Consider the following 19,443-nt stretch of genomic DNA (forward strand, 5'->3'; position numbering starts at 1 on the left):
TCATCTGAAGTTATGAGTCTGATTGAATATCGAAGATAATTCACTTCACATTATACCCGCCACTAATAACAAATACTTCCAGAAACAACTCTGCTGGACAGCTCGTGGCTGCATTGCGATGAGAACAGCTTACTCTTGAGCATTTTCTCACGCTGCAGCGGCCTCTGGCCACCCACTGCTTGAAATCGGGCACCATCCAGGTGAATGCGGCTCGACGCTGTCGGTGTGTGTATCAGTTGTTGTTTTTCGAATTTTAAGTTCCAATTATCATCTTGCAGTTAAGCATTGGATTTTGCATACTTGAAAATCATGAACTAAGATTAAGCATTGTAAAATTGGGTCGCAAGTGGAAAAAGGTGTAACGTCTGCAACACAGTATTTACTTTTGGCATTACAGAGGGGTGAATGCAGAAGAGGCACCTCGAAAGATTTGAACTGTGTGTGGACCGAGTGCTTTTGTGAAAACTACGCCAGAGAAAGATATTCTCGTTTCAACCAAGATCGTTCTGGCATGAATGATTTTCCACATTAGGGAAGCCTTGACTACTGATATAAGTGATGGATTACCATTTAACCTTCATGTGACATTTGCATTCAACAGGCAAGGTTCAGTAGTCTGATGTAGGAGTAGTGCATGCTCTAATTCGAAACAACAAAGATCAACGGAGTAACTATTTTTGCAGTTTTGCTTGAACATCATCACGTCACTCATTGAGCATTCCTATGCAATACTGTTACTGGCAACGAGTTGTGATGTCCTTATCTTTAACGTCCTAAGAAGAAATGAAAGGCTGAGCCCAACCAAAAGACTTAAACTTGAGCAAAGAGTAGTGTGAACATAGTATTTTCCATCTGATAGCTCCAAAAGTGTGTTTTGCACTACGAATTCTGCCCCAAGGGTATGTCTACCACAGCTGGAATTTCTTGTCAACAATTGAGAACCTTTCGGTCACAGTACAAGAAAATCAACCGACAAAACTACATCACGTGTGATATTGCATGATAATGCACTCTGCTGATTTGAAAAACAAAACTATCCAGGAGATTGATACGGAAGTCATCTCTCAGGCACTTGTCCCTCTGATCGTATACTCGTAAAATTTTACCTTTCCCGCTCTTGATCAATTAACCAGCAAGGCAATTCATTTCTAGGCGAAAATGCTCTTCGAACTATGCTGCTTTAATGACATTGTTAGAACCAGTAGGTTTCTACAGGTTTAGAATTTGTAAGCTACTTTTGCATTGTCAGATTGTTTTAGATATTGTGAAAGAATATACTGTTGCTGATTAATTTCTCTTTGATGATTACTGTTGTGTTCAATAAACTAATGGAAAACACAATTAAAATATTCACTGTACTAATAGAAATTAAATTCCACTTACTATAAAACATCACGATGGCAGTCTATATTAAAAAAAGCATTAAGTGTCTGTAAGATGATTGTGCCTATTTTAACATGAATTAGTAGGATATTACCGACTTTTGACTTGAAAAAGGTCTGTATTTACTTCATGTCCTGTATCGTATTCAAGTATTCTGAAAATGTCAGTTCATAGATAAAATTGTGTATTCACAACAACAAATATATGGGCAGAAAACAAAAGTGGCATTATGAATTTTGCAGTACCATAAGGTTTTTGCTCTGACTCTAAGGGCACTGAAAGTAGCAAGACGGATTTTGCTTGAGCGTTGTCTTAAGATTCTCTTATTAAATTTCTATCTGCCTGGTTGTAGCTCTGCTACAAAAGAATTAAAAATCTGGTTTTCAGTGAGTCTCAAAATTCGCACGAAAAAGCTTGCATCTGGTAGACAAGTACTTTACCTCAGAGCTTGCGAAAAGGTGTGGTAGTTGTATCTTACTTAATGGCCCAGTAGCAGCTATGACAGATAAATCACAGCATAAGAGAGGAGAGTGGTTGTATTTCCTGTGTGGAACGACTTTCGTGGACTCAAAAGCATTAACTGATATCCTTATATCACATCTCAAGAGAATAACTCTTATTATTCAATTGAAATGACAAAATAATATCAAGTGAATTTAGCGGGATGGTTATGTGCCATCAAGGAAGTAACTTATGGTTACAGAGTTGCCAAACATACTCTGCGCTGTGGCCAAGTTTTAGTTATATTACCACGAAGGATACCAGTTGATGTGTTCTGCGAGTGACTATAGGTTTGTCTCGAAGTTGTGGGTGGCAAGGGCTCATTGTATGTGAATGAGTCTTATTCGCACTTCTGTAACTAGGTTTAGGGGCTAGAGTTAATTACTTGTAATACATTGATGGACTGAGTGCAAATGAAATGTCATAAATTAATAACTGTGACAATTCTTTGTATTTTACTGTCTTAAGGAACGGACAGAGATTCAGGCACACTCTTGTCCGTGGTGTGGGAAACTGCTGTAAAAGGCGGAAGAACCGGCAATGATCAACGGCATGAGTATGCAGAACACAATGAAAACCACTGCATTAAAGACACACATTTTTTAAACACAGGACATGTGGCCTGTAACTGAAAAAATGTCATCATCTCTCCATTGGCAAAAAATTCCAGAGTAGCTCCCATTCAGATCTCCAGGAGGAGACTACCAACAGGGAGACGACCATAAGAAAACGAGTGAATAACCAACAAAAGTATAACCTTCTGTGAGTCAGGCCAAGGAATGTCTGAAGCTTGAACATGGTAGGGAAGCTAGAAAAACTGAAAAGGGAAATGCAAAAGCTCAGTCTAGATATAGGAAGAGTCAGTGAACTGAAATGGAAACAAAGAAGGAATTTTGGTCAGACAAGTATAGGGTAATATCAACAGCAGCAGAAAATGACATAATGAGAGTAGGATTTGTTATGGATAGGAAGGTAGGGCAGAAAGTGTGTTTCTATGAACAGTTTCGTATCAGAATTGACAGTAAACCAATACCGACAGTGATAGTTCAGGTATACATGCCAACATCCCAAGCTGAAGATGAAGAGATAGTACATGAGGATAATGAAAGGGTAATACAGCACGTAAAGGGAGGTGAAAATCTAATAGTCATGGGGGACTAGAATGCAGTTGTAGGGGAAGGAGTAGCAGGAAAGGTACAGGAAAATATGGGCTCAGAACAAGGAATGAGAGAGAAGAAAGACTAATTGAGTTTTTTAATAAATTTCAGCTAGTAATAGCAAATACTCTGTTCAAGAATCACAAGAGGAGGTGGTATACTTGGTAAAGGCTGGGTGATAGGAAGATTTTGGTTAGATTACAAGTCACTGAGGAATTAAATAAATAGGAAGTGCAGGGAAGCTAAGGCGATATGGCTGCATGAAAAATGTGAAGAAATCAAAAAAGAAATTATTGTCGGAAGGACTGACTCAGCATACAGGAAAATCAATACCACCTTCAGTGAAATTAAAAGCTAGGGTGGTATCATTAAGAGTACAATGAGAATTCCACTATTAAAAGAGGAGGAGAGAGCAGATAGGTGAAAAGAGTACATTGAAGGCCTCTGTGAGGGGGAAGATTCTTCTGTTGTGATAGAAGAAGAAACAGGAATCACTTTAGGGAATCCAGTATTAGAATTAGAATTTAAAAGAGCTTTGGAGGACTTAAGATGAAATAAGGCAGAAGGGATAGGTAACATTCCATCAGCATTTCTAAAATCATTGGGAGAAGTGGCAACAAAACAACTATTCATGTTTATGTGTAGAATGTATGAGTCTGGCAACATACCATCCAGCTTTCAGAAAAATATCATCCACACAATTCCGAAGACTGAAAGCGCTGACAAGTGTGAGAATTATCACACAGTTAGTTTAACAGCTCGTGCATCCAAGTTGCTGACAAGAATAGTATACAGACGAATGGGAAAGGAAAGTGAGGATGTGTTAGATGACAATCAGTTTGGCGTTAGGAAAGGTAAAGGCACCTGAGAGGCAATTCTGACAGTAAAATTGATAATGGAAGCAAGACTAAGGAAAAATCAGTATACATTCATAGGATTTGTTGACCCAGGATAAGTTTCCAACAATGTAAAATGGTCCAATATGTTCGAAATTCTGAGAAAAATAGGAGTAAGCTATAGAGAGGGATGGGTAATATACAATATGTACAAAAGCCAAGAGTGGACAACCAAGAATGAAGTGCTCAGATTAAAAAGGGTGTAAGACAGGGATGTAGTTTTTCACCCCTACTGTTCAATCTGAACATCAAACAAGCAATGATGGAAATAAAGAAAGGTTCATGAGTGAGATTAAAATTCAAGGTGAAAGGATATCAATGATAAGATTCGCAGATGACATTCCTATCTTGAGTGAAAGTTATGAAATACTTGATCCGCTGAATGGAACACTCACTCTAATAAGTACAGAATATGGATTGACAGTAAACTGAAGAAAGATAAAAGTAATGAGAAGTAACAGAAATGAGAAATTTAATATCAGAATTTGTGGATACAAAATAGATGAAGTTAAGGAATTCTACTATTCACACAGCAAAATAACCAATGATGGACAGAGCAAGGAGGACAATGCAGACTAGCAATGGCAAAAAGGGTGTTCCTGGCCAAAGAAGTCGACTAGTATCAAACACCGGTCTTAGTTTGAGGAAGAAATTTCTGAGAATGTATGTTTGTGGCAGAGCATTGTATGGTAGTGAAATGTGGACTGTGGGAAAACTGGAACTGAAGACAATTGAAACATTTGGTATAAGGTGCTACAGACAAATGCTGAAAATTAAGTGGACTGATATGGTAAGAAATGAGGAGGTTCTGCACAAAATCGGAGAGGAAAGGAATATGTGGAAAACACTGTAAAGACATGAGGGAATGACTTCCATGGGAGTTGTAGAGGGCAAAAACTGTAGAGGAAGACAGAAATTGGAATTCATCCACAAATAATTAAAGATGTAGGTTGCAAGTGCTACTCTGAGATGAAGAGGTTAGCACAGGAGAGGAATTCGTGGCATGCCCATAAAACCAGCTAGAAGACTGATGACTCAAAAATGTGATGCAACCTACCAGTAAGAGGCTGTCAAATCTTTTATTGCCAAATAATTGGCATTATGAAATTTTAATAATTGTTCTTATAGGTTGTCATGACGCATCCTGATTGGTACAATATTTTGAAACTTCCTGGCAGATTAAAACTGTGTGCCCGACCGAGACTCGAACTCGGGACCTTCGCCTTTCGCGGGCAGTGGTAGAGCACTTGCCCGCGAAAGGCAAAGGTCCCGAGTTCGAGTCTCGGTCGGGCACACAGTTTTAATCTGCCAGGAAGTTTCGTATCAGCGCACACTCTGCTGCAGAGTGAAAATCTCATTCTGGGTACAATATTTTGTTTGTCTCACGGGCGTCAAGCATGAGGCGGACACTACCATCTGGCTCGCTTACAGCCAAGATAGGACTACAGTATGAGGAGAAAAAAAGGCTATATAATTTCACAATCTATCATTCTAATAATTTCTTTTCCCACTGCCTCCTTCGTTGCCCATGGGATGGGATATGAAGAGAAACAGAAAGTTTCGTGGGCTTATATCTGCATTATATATTTATATCCTTGTATCAGTTTAATAAGCCACAGCTGCAAAATACTAATGCGAATTCTTTACAGATTAATGGAAAAACTAGTAGAAGCCGACCTCGGGGAAGATCAGTTTGCATTCCGTAGAAATACTGGAGCATGTGAGGCAATACTGACCCTACGACTTATCTTAGAAGCTGGGTTAAGGAAAGGCAAACCTACATTTCTAGCATTTGTAGACTTAGAGAAAGCATTTGACAATGTTGACTGGAATACTCTCTTTCAAATTCTGAAGGTAGCAGGGGTAAAATACATGGAGCAAAAGGCTATTTACAATTTGTACAGAAACCAGATGGCAGTTATAAGAGTCGAGGGACATGAAAGGGAAGCAGTGGTTGGGAAGGGAGTGAGACAGGGTTGTAGCCTTTTCCCGATGTTATTCAATCTTTATATTGAGCAAGCAGTGAAGGAAACAAAAGAAAAATTTGGAGTAGGTATTAAAATCCATGGAGAAGTAATAAAAACTTTGAGGTTTGCTGATGACATTGTAATTCTGTCAGAGATGGCAAATGACTTGGAAGAGTAGTTGAACGGAATGGATAGTGTCTTGAAAGGAGGATATAAGATGAACATCAACAAAAGCAAAATGAGGATAATGGAATGTAGTTGAATTAAATCGGGTGATGCTGAGGGAATTAGATTAGGAAATGAGACACTTAAAGTAGTAAAGGAGTTTTGCTATTTGGGGAGCAAAATAACTGATGATGGTCGAAGTAGAGAGGGTATAAAATGTAGACTGGCAATGGCAAGGAAAGCATTTCTGAAGAAGAGTAATTTGTTAACATCGAATATAGATTTAAGTGTCAGGAAGTCATTTCTTAAAGTATTTGTATGGAGTGTAGCCATGTATGGAAGTGAAACATGGATGATAAATAGTTTGGACAAGAAGAGAATAGAAGCTTTCGAAATGTGGTGCTACAGAAGAATGCTGAAGATTAGATGGGTAGATCACATAACTAATGAGGAGGTAATGAATAGAATTGGGGAGAAGAGAAGTTTGTGGCACAACTTGACTAGAAGAAGGGATCGGTTGGTAGGACATGAGGCATGAAGGGATCACCAATTTAGTATTGGAGGGCAGCGTGGAGGGTAAAAATCGTAGAGGGAGACCAAGAGATGAATACACTAAGAAGATTCAAAAGGATGTAGGTTGCAGTAGGTACTGGGAGATGTAGTAGTTTGTACAGGATAGAGTAGCATGGAGAGCTGCATCAAACCAGTCTCATGACTGAAGACCACAACAACAATCCTTGTATTATGCCGGGGCGTCTCCCAAAAATTTGTGCATATCTATCAGTTCCTGAAGCTCCCCTTTTTGGTGTCCCACCAAACATGCAGATTCACTTATCTTTTGTCTACAGTGTTTGGATCTATGTCCTCTTCTGGTAGCCATTCAATTGCTTGTATATTCAGAAACATGATAGCAGGATAAAATAATTGTATGTGAATATTTCAGGTGTCCTCTTGTTTAACCAAATTTACTGAGAATTGTTAGTTGTTTATTGTAAAATGGCACTTCCTCTTTGTATATCAGTTTGTGCCCGATATTTTATAAAACTGTCCATACCAATAAGATAGTTTACTATCAGTTTTTCAGCCACAATGAAAATACAATGTAAATAAGAATTATCAGTTTTAACAGGGATTGATGGTTGCAGTTTGACTCCCATAGACTTGCTTACTACTGCTGTCTATTTTGCAGCTGTGAGCTAGAAGTGTTGGTATGCAGCCTCACATTCACAATTCATCAAATAGCCCCTGGAATAGCACGTTAATCGTGGCACCAGTATCTAGCACCATAGGTAAATTTAAGTCATATATTTGGGTGTTAACAGTTGCTTGGACTGTTTCCTCGTCTTCCCTTTCATGGTTAGTTGTATCTTCCTGGCACAATTCATCTTTATCTCTGCCCTGATCACATCTAGCTTTATGCCCCCACCCCCTTTGTTGGTCGTCAAACAGGGGCCTCTCAAGATGTACTTAAGTTTTCCTGGCTAAGTGGGGTATTGACCTCATTTGAGGTGATGTCATTTAAGTGTACATTGTAGGTTTGGTTCCTCCAGTTGGTGTCTTGTGCAACTCATTATTCAAAATTTTGGTGGCCTTGCCTACTATTTGAAACATAATTGTGGTTATGTTGACTATAATCGGCTGTTGCGGGATTGTTTGATTGCCTGATTGCGTTTCGTCCTTGCCAACTGCCGTACTGGTTATTTCCACCAGTCAGCAGTGCACTGTGCACCTGCTGGCTGTATGGTCTCTGATCAGGATTGCCTGATCAGTCAAAATTTTGTGCTTCATTGTTATTGTAACCTCTTTTATATTTTTGGCCTATCCCATTGGCAAAGTGATTCCTATTACCATTGTTGTGAGGTGGATATGTTTGCCAACCATGTTGTTTCTTGTACCATTCCCACCTTGCTGTTCGCTAAATCTTGGGGCTCAACCTGTGCACTGACATTTTATGTTTGCACTGGCCTTTCCTCATACATAAGGCTGATGGAATCAAGCACTTATTAAAAAAACTGTAATGTTCTGAAATGGTAATTAATTTTTCACAGATGTGGGCTGGCAAACGGCTACTCAAAGTCTTTAACACTTCCACATGGGAGATCGGGTTCATCCAGTATCGAGTTTTATTCAAATACTTCTTAGCCCCACTCATGTTTGCTGTTTAATGATGACAGATTAAAAAATTTACGCTGCGACCTCTCCTGTACAGCGGGAGACCAAAATTTATCCAAAAATGCTCTCTTGAAGTGTTCATAAGTGTGGCATTTTCCTGTCATATCCTTGACCCACAGCAAAGCATTGCCTTGCATGTGTCCTACAACAGAATAGATCTTTTGTGTCTCATTCCAATTTCTAGGCAATACATTAAGAAAGACTCTTCGTTCCTTTGCCTTCCCATAAAAATATAGGGGACTGTATATGCTGTAATAAACCTTTGTCAGCTAATAAGGTGGAAAGACATGCAGTGTGACATTGTTTTGGTACGTGGGATTGTATTCTGAATAAGGATACGTGACCGGTAAATAGTACTCGGTGCCTGCTGCATGTCTCATGGTCTTCAACAAACTACAGGGTTGGTACTATGATTAGCTATCTGGTCTAATGGCACTTGACTGCTTGGCGTCGGATTTTCTTTTATTGGTTTGGTTACTCTGCGACTTTTCCTCCACTGTTGTAATGCCTGAATTTATCCTAGCCAATAGTTCATTCTCTTTTTCCTTGATCACCATCTCCGCTGCTTCCATGTAAGTTCCATGTTCCTGAACTACCTTTTGCGCCAGGGTCTAGCATACCTGCTTCAGCCCAATCATTTAATTCTTTTACATCTCTCTGTTCTTTCCTGCCTTTTTTGCTCAAGCTGTTTAAATTTAAATTTAAATTATGGGGGTTGACGGAAAAGTAATGCCTCTACCTTCGTAACTCTTCAACAGTTGGCATCATTGGTATGCGGCAAGTAATGGCTTGTTCCGTAACCTCTTCTCTACAGCTCCAATTGGCAGGAAGCCTTAGCATTGAACGGTTGTGTTGTTACAGTGTAAAGTATGGAACCCTGCGCAGATAGTCGGTCAATGCAATTTAAGCAACGTTCAGTCATCAAATTCTTGACAGCAGAAGGTGTCACCCCAAAGGAGATATCAGGGAATGAAAGCAGTTTATGGTGATTGCGTTGATGTGAGTACTGGGCGTCATCGGGCAGGAACATGTGACCTGTGTGACAAACAAGGAGTTGGACATCCTGTGACAGCAACCATCGGGTTTCACAAGTACAATGTTGACAGATTGATTCAGGACGATTGTCGTATCACTCAGAGAGAAATTGCAACCACAATTGGCATTTCACAAGAACATGTGGGTCACATTATTGCTGTGCTTGGCTGTCGGAAGATCTGTGCGCGATGGGTACCCCGGATGCTGACTCCTGAAATGAAAGTGCACAGACGTGAAATTTGCCAGTAACTCCTCGCGTTATGAGAACAATGGTGATGCCTTTCTCCATTCAATTGCGACAGGAGGTGAAACGTGGGTACACCATTAAGGCTCGAAGACAAAATGTGTGTCTATGGAATATCGACACAAAGACTCGCCGCAGAAAAAGAAATTAAAGACACATCCCTCAGCTGGAAAAATCATGGCCACAGTGTTCTGGGATGCAGGTGGTGTTATCCATGTTGATTTCGTTGATCGTGGAACAACAATAAATTCAGAACATTACATCACAACGCTGCAAACTCTGAAATGACAGCTAACAAGGGTCCGAAAGTAATAGGGAAATGTTTTCCTGCAGCATGACAATGCCAAGCCACACACTTCACGTGCCTTCACAGCAGAACTTTAGAGACTGAATCTCACCACTGTACAGCATCCTCCATACAGTCCAAATTTAGCACCATCTGACTTCCATCTGTTCGCGACAGTGAAAGACGATCTACTGAGACATCATTATGCGTCTGATGAAGACATTTAGAGAAGTGTGTGACTGTGGTTGCAGAAAAAGTGTGTTGACTTCTTCCATGATGGCTTCAGAAAACTTGTTCGTTGGCAGAAATGTATACCATTGGCTGGTGATTATGTGGAAAAGTGAATATTGGTAATCCGTATTTACTCGAATCTAAGCCGCACTTTTTTTCTGGTTTTTGTAATCCAAAAAACTGCCTTCGGCTTATAATCAAGTGCAAAGTAAGCAGAAGTTCTGAAAAATGCTGGTAGGTGCGGCCACAACTAACTTCTACCGTTGAATATATGTAGCGCTACACAGGCATGCTTTGCAGGCACAAAGATAAATGCTGGCGCCAAAACCTCTGTGTCAGTAAATAAATTTAAAAAAAGGTGGAAGATGAGCTTTTTTCTCCGCCAAAATTTTTGACCACTGCATTTTCATACATTATCCAACGAAGTAAATACAAATTACGTATTGTTAATCTATGAATGTAGCAGCATTTCAATTTACTACAAAAATCCGACTGGCGAGACTGTTTGGGGTGTTTGTCAATATGGCCAACTCCACGTTCTGGATTTTTTCCTACCGATGAGAAGAGATGGTTGCTAATAGGAACTTTTATGAATTGTGAATCACATGCAGTATTCTCTTCACTATAAGTATAATACGAATATAAACATTTTGCCATGTATTCCGTCGTGTTTGCTGCTATCTCATTTAAATCCTGTCTGCCTAATAAACTACGAAACTAGAGTGAGACAACAGCAAACGCGGAAGAATATACATAACATGTCATGTTTATATTCGTATTATTCTTATGCCTAATAGTGATATAGTCAGAAATGAAGCACGACAATTGACTAGATTTTTAAATCTAAGATGACTCTAATTTCTATGCAGAATGTAATGTACTAAAGAGGCGTTGCAAAGATTTTCAAACGGAGAAAAATTTTTGCTAAACTCTCGTTTAGAACATCATCTATGATACGCAGTCTATTATTTGGTTCTTGTTGATCATTATCAAAGAAAGCAGCAGTGTAAGTAACAACAAATAGCAGTCTCTTGTCATTAAAAAAAAAAAAGCGGCGGTAGCGTGCACAAAAGCAAGCCATGCCACGAACGGTGACAGGTTGTAAACACTCATTATCATTATCAGAATGCGACAAACGATGCATGACACAGTACAGTAATGCATTTTCAGCTTAGAGTGACGTAAACACCTATAACAAAGAGAACAGCACTTATCAGATCAAAGAAAAAAAATTAGCAATCAATTCAAACCAGGCGAAGCACGTGAAAAAGGAAGGGTACCCGTATATATACGGACGGAGCGCCTGACACACAGCAATGGCTACCTGGTAAAGCTTAACTGCTAAGCTTACGACTCAAACCAGACTACTGTAGCTGTATAGTCATTCTTTCGATCTAAATTGTGTTGAATATTACAATGGACCAATTTTGTTTCGATTTGGAGATGCGGCCTAAAACTTTTCTCTCCCCTTGGATTTCGTGTCTCAAATTTCATGTGCGACTTAGATTCGGGAAAATTTTTTTTCCTTGATTTCGAGTCTCATTTTTCAGGTGCGGCTTAGATTCGAGTGCGGCTTAGATTCGAGTAAATACGGTAAAGAGGACATTGTAAGGATTACTTCTGTGTTTGATTTATTAAAATATTCCCATCCAAACCCATTTAATGATAGTGGAGGCATTACTTTTCATTCAACCCTCGTATTTAGTTGCAATGACAATCCATGTACCTCTTCTGGTAACCCTTTACGTATTGACTGCAACTCGTTTACAGCACCTGTCAGAGTGATCAAATTCTTACCTATTTGCGATTGTCTGTTGCATTTTTATTTGTACATCACTCACACCTTTTAACTTACCTGCTAACTTACCTGCCAGCTGTTCTTCTTCCTTGTCTACCGGTGACGGACTTTCATTCAAATTATTTATATCCTGAGATAGGTCAGCGAGCAACTCTGCTTTTATCACTTTCCCTATGTTTACGAGTTTACACATTAATATATTGGACAGGTCAGTGCGTAATTCTGACTATGGTTATTGAACTGCTGTGTTAAATAAAATTTAAGACCATCAAACGTTTGCTTTTGTTTATTTTAAGCATGTTAAAATTTTGTGCATGTTCTTCGGCAAATTTGTCAAGCATTTGCTTTTGTTCCTGTGTAAAATCATTTTCAGATATTTGTTTATTGTGCTTGTATATTGAATTTTGCATCAAAGTATCTCACTATCTCTTGCATTAATTGCGCCATGTTCAGGATACCGGATGTGCCCACCATGTTTTGTTCATTTATATTCCCATTAGGGGTGTGTGTGACAGGCAAAGTATAATTTAAGAATATGTGCCTTTTGCTCTCATCACAGGAAAGAATGCTTCCGTGTGAAAATTGAGAAGCCGTTTTGCTTTCCCTTAATCATAGTAGCATCACAGATTACAAAAGTGCTGTCGTCTGTATCCCATGATGGGTAAAATGAAATTTTCTGAGGGGTGAAAACTAAACGATACGATTCTGTTTCAGTCAGGAAAATAAATTATTTTGAGAAGATCATCACTACTATGACAGTTTTGTAAGACTCTAATATTGATTATACAAGTTATCAATAATTACTTTTTCACAGTTAGTAGCATTAACACAATGGAGGTTATAGGTTTCTTACATAATCCACCCACTACACACATTATGCTTTGTCCCATACATCGCTAATGATAAAAGCATACTTCGTTGATGATAAAACTGAGACGTATACGTAACAATTGGAAAATATCTCAAGAAAATGTCTTCTCAAACTTGTATAGTCTAAGGAAGGTAGGGAACCACTGATTTAGAGGATGTAGTTGGCCATCATGGCGACTGACATTTTCAACTTCACTGTCATTTGGGTTATGTCCGCGTCAGTCATATCGTGTGTCTGCATATTCGCTAATGGACTACCAACAATGGATCCATCTAATGTAGTCAGTTTTGCTACTTTCAGTCAAACAAACAACTAAAAGTGGTGGAATAAAATGTTCTTTTCAAAATTGTGATGATCCCACATCACAACCTAATCTTTAGTGCAACACTGACATAAATTACATCTCCTTCTTACAAGGAGAGCGCGCCTACTTGTCATCGCCAAATTGGTCCAAATTCATGGTACATGTAGGGCGTGGTGAGACACGAAAGTGCCCCAAGTGGGAACTTCAGATGGCTAAGTGTTCAGGAAATAAAAGGAATTTTGGTACTGATCTATCACCATGTGCAACTTATTGCATTTGTCCCTGTGACAGTGTGTTTAGGAAGCAGTGTTTGGCTCAGCAGTAAGAGAACTGATTCGTATTAAAAGGGCCACAGGTTTGACTCCACCCAGCGGCATATATTTTTGTGCTACTTTGCAATGCGTACCCTAGTGACGTCACAATTAATCGCATCATCATACAGGTTATTTTGTATTTCTATGTGCAAAACATCAGCATGGGACATCGGTCTTTAAAAGAAGTGCATTATCTTGCAGACTTTGGGTTGCGAATGGTCCATAAGGTGAAAACACAAATAATCATATACAGTGAGTTTAATTTGACCATAGTGGTGCTGTCGGCACAAACAGCACCAGCCGTAACGATACCGGCCTGATCAGTGGACAGCTATATAAATGCTGCTACCAGACAACAGATCATCCATCATCATACATTCAGGTTCCGAGTACGTACTATGCTGCTGATTGTATTCTGGGCTATGAGTACTGGATTCTCTCTCATGGATACTTGCTCTAGACATGTTTATTTTCACCCTTATTATGACCATGCTTTGAACTGGTATTGCTGTTCGTGTTGTGAACTTTGCCATTGACATGTGCCTTAGTCATCAGACATCATCTTATATTGATTTACAATAGTTTAGGGACAACGCTAGCTGGGTAACTCATTCACCAGCTTGCTCGTGACCAGGTAATACAAATATTGCGAGATTAGTGTGTGAATATTCTGGGAAATATTGCAATCATTGCAGACAAAACAACTGTACCATGAGGACACTGGAGGAAAATATTGTGGAAAGATAAAAATGTCATACAAAAGTGAAAATCGTAACATGCCTGGAATGTCAGCAGATAAAGAACAGGAGTCAGAAGATAATAGCCTCCGCAGTGATGTGTCGAAACAATGATTGGAGGCAGCACTGGATTAATGTTTACGGCATTTGAATGAAGAGGATCTGATCACATCAGAAAGTTCCATGGTAATAACCGAAGAACACATTCAAATGGCAAATAAAGTACACTAGAAAATACTATACATTCTATCTGAATATGTGTTTGTGTGCGACGAGGAGATTATTTGGTTCAATGACGTCGTCGAAGAATATGAATATGTAGGTGTGAAGGGTAACATTATGTCAGGTGTTGACTATGAATCCGATGCGAAAAAAATGAAAGAAGATTCAGAATCTGTTCCATGGGATTACAAAATAACAGTGGTTAATCTTGCAAAAACACATCCAAAGTGGAAGTTGAAGAATGTGCAAAGAAAAGGTGCATCTCACTTGAAACATAAGCGGGATTTGAAAATTTGGGAAGAACATATTAAACAGGGTGGAACTTGGAATGACAAATATCACACAATTGATTCCTGGATGTATTATTACTTCGTAGAAGTATGGGGCTGTAACCAGCAAGTCGCTACTAGAAACTTGCTACAATGGGCACGTGCTGCTGCTGCGAGACAGTTTCCAGGTTTGGAATTCAAAGCTTCAGCAACATGGGTCAAGGAGTTTAGACAAAGTCATAAAATCGGACAGAGAGTGAACTTTGAAAGTTTTTTCCTCCTGTTAATAATTATTACCTCTTGTCTCTCATAGTCCAACAATGCCAATTATGATACGGCGTTCACCATCTTAGTGATTATTCCCGTGATTTCCGGAGATGGTTCATAATGTGCATAAGACGGGAACCAGGTGAGCTCATAACTCATAAAAAGTACCTTTCTTCCAAGAGCTATCCACTTTTTATTTGTTAGGCACATATAGAACAAGAGAAGTCCATACAACACGGCAGATAAGAACAGAAGAGCTCTATTAAAAGTGTTAAAACAAGACGGATGATATAAAAAATCTGAAGGTATATTGTTTTTTAACTTTCCTCCACCCTCTCAGATTACATTATTTGCGGCGTAACATGACTTAATATATGTTTGGCTCATTCAGCTGGCGTGTGTATGAATTAGTAAGTTTAGTTTTTTTCTACTGAGATAAACCTTTTAGATACCTACACATGGCAGAAGTTGGCCTTTGCCAAGCACTGGATGGTTGCTTGTGGAGAGAGAGAGAGAGAGAGAGAGAGAGAGAGAGAGAGAGTAGATGATGCTATAAGTTGCTATAAGTAGCTCCAATGTAATCTAAACTGCTAAAGAGTAGCCGATAAGACTACCTTAAGCATACATTTAAAAAATTGATTATTTGGAGAATTTTGCATTTGAATTAAATGCAAACAAAATTTCAGAATTTGATGGCTGTTATAGTCTTTTCTTTTTACCTTTCACTCTTTCATTTGCTAACAGATATGTTTGACTTCAGTTACAGTATGTTATTTTCAAAATTGAAAGACTGATTGTTCTGTGGACATGAATCTAAATTTTTGTTGGGTTTTTAAGTATACCTGTTTGTAGCAATTTTAATAAATCAAGCTGAATATCTTAATAATTGCATCACAAATTGTGTTGTAAATTTTTATACAATTAAATAACAAACTATTAAATGCTGGTTGCAGATAGCTAATTAAAATTATTCTAATATTTTATTTTTACAAGTTACTTACAGTAAAATTTCCCAACGTAGGACCTACGCCACAGGTTCTGCCTAATGGTCGTTTCTTAATAAATCATTACACTCCTGCTGCTTCCCTATATAATGGGACTTTCTCAGTTGCCATCTCATACCCAGTGTTCTCAGATATATTTTGAACAATTGAGAGCTTTCTGTCAATTTCTGACGAATTTGCGTCTTAATTAATCAATCCAAAATGGAATAAAAGGAGGCCATTTTATGATATTCAGGATACCGTGAAATGTCTTTGAAGACTTTCCCATCGTATTGGTTTTTGGTACATATAAAACTACTGTCTTATGATCTCAATCCTCCATTCTTAAGTATTACAAAACTGGTATGTTTTTTTATTATCTACTTTCATACGAAACTTCATGCTGGGGTGCGTATTATTGGTTGTATCAACACCTCTTTAAGATGTGAATACAGTCTTTCACCTCTTTAAGAGTTGGATACAATTTTGATACAACTCAGTATTATGCACCCCCAATATAAGTTTCCAGTCGAGCTAAAAAAGCAAGAGTATCAGTTTTTAAGACTTAATAACGGAGGATAGAGATCATAGATACCATTTTAACATATACCAAAAGCTAACAACAACAGATACAGTCTGTTCAACCAGCCAACAGATGCAATCATCAACAAAACTTTGTACCATCAGTAATCACATAAGAAGGTCTTCTTCCATTTCATGTTGAGTCAGTTAATTAAGGTACCAATGACCCAAGAAGACGTTGAGGAAGACCTCTCAGTTGTTCAAGATACAGCTGTGAACAACAGGTATGACATGTTGATGGTTGAACAAATATATGTTTGAAATTTTTGACAGAAGGAAACTGTAGCAAATGTAGTAGTTACACTAGGGAGGGCTCTGTTTACAGCAGAAGATTGTATTTGTTCAGCTACTTGCTCTTTATGTTGATAGCTTGATTTCTGTCATTAATTAATTGTACCATTGTTTCAGGGAACAACCTTACTGCCCGTACAGAGGATGCAAGCACACTACTCCTCTCACTTTTCCTACAGTCACTAGGACTTGTGGTGATTTCATTGTCACTTTTTTTTTAAAGATTTTCAGATTACTTATTTGGCTGTGAATGTTATGTATAGTCTCTGTTTTATTAATTCTGCTATTACATTTTTTGATAAGGAAAAACAATGCATGTAGAATAAGGATCATACAAAAAGTTGAGGTGTAGCAGAAATATTGTACAGGTGCTTTTTGTGTGTAGTGAACTGCAGCATTGAAGAGTGTCACTGTCTGTAGCTTCGTTGTATACATATTTGTTTTAGAGATAGGACATAAATATCAGAATTTTCGTAACTGCAAATAGTAAAAGAAAAGATGAAGTATCATTTAGTCCCGAAAGGATTTCAGAAATTTAATCGACTTACATGAATCATTGTGTATTAATTAATTAGTTGCTATCTGCTGTTACTATGCATTTTTACATTTACCGTTTGAAATTTTGGAAACAGTCAATAATGCAGAGGTTGATGTAAATTCATATTTCCTCCTATATAGAAGTGTCTCGTTCCAAGCCATGAGTTATCTCATATGCTCAAATGTGGTCATCTCAGAATATCTTAATTTAGCATTTTCTGTAGTGGGCTCTAATTTCAGTTGTCTAAATATTATCCATGATGGGTGAAAGCTGATATTAATGTACATTGTGGAATATAGTAGCAGAATATTTTAGTACATAAGTTTTCCAGTAGCTTGTTACTGGAACACCATTGTATTACATGTATATAATTATTCTGGAATAACACTAAAACTAAGTACTTCAAAGACAGATAAAATTGTTGATATCTACTCTTTTTGTATGGCATTTTTAAATACTCAGATTGTTGGATATGAATCAAACAAGTGTTAAGCTCTACATTGTAATTTATATTGTACTACAAATCTTCTATATTTTTCCTTGTTTCCATGGACTCTAGGTATTTAACCATGTAGAAAAGAGCTGCAGTATATTTTGACAACATCTGTGGCATTAGAGAGACAATAATTTGAAGGGACTGATGGCTCTTATACATATATGTTCAAGGATTTCCAAAGATATTGACAACTGAAACAATTTCATGGTGTTGTTTATTGTGATTTTAGAAGTACATTATACTAGTGTAGGGTGTAAAGGTGAACCATATTTTTCTCAATGAAAGTGTGTATTTATTTTAATGACTTAATCTACAATTGTTTGAACATTGTGCTGATTGTTTTCTTGTATCCGTTTATATTGTAATGTAGAGGAACAATGCCAACATACTAAATGTTCATAAAATATAAGGTAAGTAATATTTTGTAATATTACTGCTTCAGGAAAACTCATTTTAGGATGATGCTGTTAAAATTAACAACACAGAAACATCAGTTTTTTTATGCGAAACTAACTAGGACAGCGTTTTCAACTTAACCCTCTTGAATTATTTTCAGTATCTGTGAGCATAGTTTACAAGTTGTTATTTATCATAAAACTACTGTTATCTAATTCTTTCCACACACTTGCAAAAGATGTTTTTGCTACCAGATTGGATCATTTTTCCACAAGGAAGGATTAAATTATATTTCATGTATGTTTTGACATACATTTCAGTAATGGTGCATAAAGAGGCATTTATACCAGCTTTGAAAAGTGGACTTGTTTTGCTGTTTTCACCATTTAAATTTATAGAATAAATCTGATCAGAATATTTTGGAGTTCATAATGTAGTGTTTTGAGAACATGAGTGGCATTAGAGCATTGAATTGCTGAAAGTGTTACATTGATATTCTTGTTAGACTAGTCAACGACTTACCTTTTGCCTTCTAAACACTTCGTACCTGATGTTTATCTAACTGTTACAGTTGCAATTGTAATTAGGCCAGGCCCAATGTATCTTACAAATGTGCAGTTATATCTGCAATGTTGTTAATATATCTGGCTATGTTTTGTGTTGTTAAGGATGATATAGATATTCAGCTTACTGTTTGGAAATTGATGTATAAAGGGTCTATGGCATATAAATATATAGATTTTTTCTCATTTAGATTGATTATATTTCTCTCTACCTCTCTCCCCCTCCCCCCCCTCTGTCACCGCCTGCCCCTCTCCCCCCCTGCCCCACTGTCTCCCCCTCCCCCTCTGTCTCCCCCTCCCCCTCTGTCTCCCCCTCCCCCTCTGTCTCCCCCTCCCCCTCTGTCTCCCCCTCCCCCTCTGTCTCCCCCTCCCCCTCTGTCTCCCCCTCCCCCTCTGTCTCCCCCTCCCCCTCTGTCTCCCTGCCCCTCTGTCTCCCCCTCCCCCTCTGTCTCTCCCCTTCCCCCTCTCCCCCCTCTCTCTCGCCCCTCTCTGTCCCCTCTCTGTCCCCCCTCTCTCCCCCCTTCCCCCTCTCTCCCCCCTTCCCCCTCTCTCCCCCCTTCCCCCTCTCTCCTCCCTTCCCCCCTCTCTCCTCCCTTCCCCCCTCACTCGCCTCTCTCCCCTCTCGCCCTCTCGCCCCTTCCCCCTCTCGCCCCTTCCCCCTCTCGCCCCTTCCCCCTCTCGCCCCTTCCCCCTCTCGCCCCTTCCCCCTCTCGCCCCTTCCCCCTCTCGCCCCTTCCCCCTCTCGCCCCTTCCCCCTCTCGCCCCTTCCCCCTCT

General features: G+C 38.8%; 1 protein-coding gene across 5 annotated transcripts in view; it reads left to right on the forward strand.

Annotated features, from left to right (window-relative positions):
• LOC124595447 (hyccin) overlaps positions 1 to 18,858 on the forward strand; it is a 165,216-nt gene extending 146,358 nt beyond the window's left edge. For 4 of the 5 annotated variants that reach the window (XM_047134193.1, XM_047134205.1, XM_047134214.1 and 1 more), the window contains one exon: positions 16,793 to 18,858. The gene's annotated coding sequence lies outside the window, so the exon portion shown is untranslated. The remainder of the gene's footprint in view (positions 1 to 16,792) is intronic. The other variant, XR_006978207.1, reaches the window with a different exon arrangement.
• The last annotated feature ends 585 nt before the right edge of the window (positions 18,859 to 19,443 follow it).

The sequence above is a fragment of the Schistocerca americana genome, chromosome 1 (assembly GCF_021461395.2).
Source record: "Schistocerca americana isolate TAMUIC-IGC-003095 chromosome 1, iqSchAmer2.1, whole genome shotgun sequence".
Taxonomy (NCBI): domain Eukaryota; kingdom Metazoa; phylum Arthropoda; class Insecta; order Orthoptera; family Acrididae; genus Schistocerca; species Schistocerca americana.